Source organism: Macadamia integrifolia, unplaced genomic scaffold, assembly GCF_013358625.1.
Source record: "Macadamia integrifolia cultivar HAES 741 unplaced genomic scaffold, SCU_Mint_v3 scaffold1202, whole genome shotgun sequence".
NCBI lineage: Eukaryota > Viridiplantae > Streptophyta > Magnoliopsida > Proteales > Proteaceae > Macadamia > Macadamia integrifolia.
This window is the reverse complement of record NW_024868118.1, coordinates 140,997-143,959: the sequence shown is the minus strand read 5'-3', so window position 1 is coordinate 143,959 and position 2,963 is coordinate 140,997.

Genomic DNA, 2,963 nt, shown 5'->3' with positions numbered 1-2,963 from the left:
AGAAGAATGAATTGTGTCTCCTCCTCTTACATGAGTTGTATTTATAGGGAATGGAGAGGTAGGGTAACAATTTTCTCTTTCCTAAAAGAGAGAAATCCACAATTGATTGTGAGATCTTTTGAGTCCAAAAGTGCTAAGATGGAGGAGAGAGAAGAGAGAAATAAATTTTGAGAAATTTCCTAAAATTTTTTGCTTATTTTCTTTCCTTTTTTTTTTCTAATTTATTTTTCTTCTTTTTTTCTCTCTCCTAGGGACGATTTTTTTTTCTTCCTTTGTGTGTTTTTTCTTCCTTTCTGTGATTTGGACAATCTTTGGTGATGATGTGGAGGAGAGAGAAGATTTGGATAATTTTTGGTTCTCCCCTTTTTTTTTTTTTTTTCTTTTTCTTCTCTTCTTGCTTCCATGATTTTGCTTGCTTCTAATTTGATGTGGAAATCCCCTCCATGCCCTTAGTGCTTTAAGTGAGTGAAAAGCAGGAAATCTTCAACAAATTCTCTAAAAAAATCAACCATGAGATTCGAACTTGAGACCTCTTTGTGAGCAAGGGAATTTTGTACACTATAGCTCACCAACTAAGCTAGGTAGTTGTTGTTACCAAAAACAAATCTTTAATCACTTAAAGATGTGGTCCATCGATCCTTGTTGGCATTTGGAGTATTCCTTGTACCTCTGGGACAATTGCAAACGGGCTGGTTCTGCATCTCGGTTCAGTTCTGATCCATTATTCTTTTTCTGACCCGAAAAAGAATAATCATTTGTACGGGTGACCAAACGAATGTGTACTTTTAATTGAACACGTCCATCTTGCTCAGAATTTCGTCCTCTTCGCAACCATGGAAAGAAATAGGACCTCTTTACGTGTAAAATTGAAGATATAGCGCCCGATAGTCCTTAAGGCCTTGAAAATATAAAACCTGCAAAAAGAGAGTAAAACCCAAGGTAGCTCCATTCTAAATATGTAAAATGCATGTTTTACTACCCTAGATTTCACACATAAATGTGCTCATCAGTATTCCCCCACACTTAGACTTTGCTAGTCCTCGAGCAAAACAAAAAGAAAAAGAATAAAGATAAAAAAAAACCTAACTCACTTTCGTAGGAATCACGGTTGCACTTAGCATGTGCAACAAGCCTTTAAACCCCTAGGTCACCCCTAGTGGACGAGTTGTGTCTCGTGGGTGTTTGCAGTGAATATACACCCAAAATTCAGAATAAACAAATCCCAACTTTGGCTAAAGGTAAGGCTCATACCGATCCGGAGCAAAGATAATTTCTCTTACAAGGGACCCCCACACTTGAACTTTTATTACCCTTTATCAATTCCAGGCACTAGCATATTTCTTAATTTGGAACTCACCTCGTCTCTTCCAAAACATCCTTATCTTAAGGTAAAACCACTTGTGAAGAAATAGGAAACCAATGACTAAGGCGTTGGAGTGTTTTTGACCAAACATGTTACCAAGCAATAATGACATTTGCACATTTTTTTTTTTGCTTAATAAACTCTATTCTACTCCACTACTTTTGGCCTGAATGACATGGTGGAGCAAACACCAGACACCCAAGTTACTATGTAGCTTCGCTTTTTGCATATGTCCACAAAGGCAGTGATGCTAGAGTTACTTCAGAGGTTTCCTCCCAAGGAATTTCGATCAAGACATCACGCTTCCTGAGGCGCAATGCCCTGTCTAGTTCCAAGGGAATCAACTCTTATTCTTCTTTATACCACATTTCTCATTTCATTTAAAATTGTGCATTTGTCAACCCATGCCAAATTAAAAGAAGGTCTTAACTCCAAATCAAAAGTACAAGGAACCCACAGACTTACATATGGTCCATCACCATAAAACAGGGGTCTCTTATTTTTCAAAAGAAAGTCCCATCTCAAGACACATGCTTGTTTCTTTCTTCTCAACAGGGTTTTTATACGTTCAAAATGGGTACCTTAATCAAAACTTTTATTTTCATACATCAAGCAACCGAATGGTATGATCATTAGCCAAAAGCCAAAGTAGGACTTCATCCTTAGCAAGCTCAAAAATAAAAAGAAAAACAAACAAAACAAAGTGAAAGAAAAAAAAAAAAAACTGGTTTCCCTCCCCCACACTTAAGTCATGCAATGTCCTCAATGCATGGAAAGAATTAAAAACAAAGATAATGCAAGGGGGTCATACCTGATTAAAAGTTAGTGTAAAGAGGTTCATGGAGATCCATGACCTCTTCACTACTAGTAGTAGGAAACTCGAGGAATGGCTTCAAACGCTGACCATTAACCTTCGAAATTACCCCTGTTCTTGGATTCAAAATCTCCACAGCCTCATGGGGATATACATTATGGACAATAAACGGGCCATCCCATCGGGATCTAAGCTTACCAGGGAAAAGATGCAATCGAGAGTTGTACAATAAGACCTTATCACCAATTGCAAAAGATTTGCACAGAATGTGTTTATCATGGAAAGCTTTGGTCTTTTCCTTGTAAATCCTAGAACTTTCATAGGCATCATTCCTAAGTTCCTCCAACTCAGATAGTTGGAGCCTACGGTGAATTCCCGCATCAGACAAATCAAAGTTAAGCTTCTTAATGGCCCAAAAGGCCTTATGCTCCAACTCAACTGGTAAGTGACAAGCTTTTCCATACACCAAACGGTAGGGAGACTGACCAAGGTCGGTCTTGAATGCAGTCCGATGGGCCCACAAGGCATCAATGAGCCTAAGGGACCAATCCTTACGGTTGGGATTAACAGTTTTCTCCAAGATTTGTTTGATCTGCCTATTAGACACCTCCACTTGGCCACTAGTTTGGGGGTGATAAGGGGTAGATAACTTATGGCTGATCCCATACTTTTTCATTAGGGCCTCAAAAGGTCGATTACAAAAATGAGTACCCCTATCACTAATTATTGCACGTGGTGCACCAAAGCGGGAAAAAATGTTCTCTTTGAGAAACTGGACCACCACTT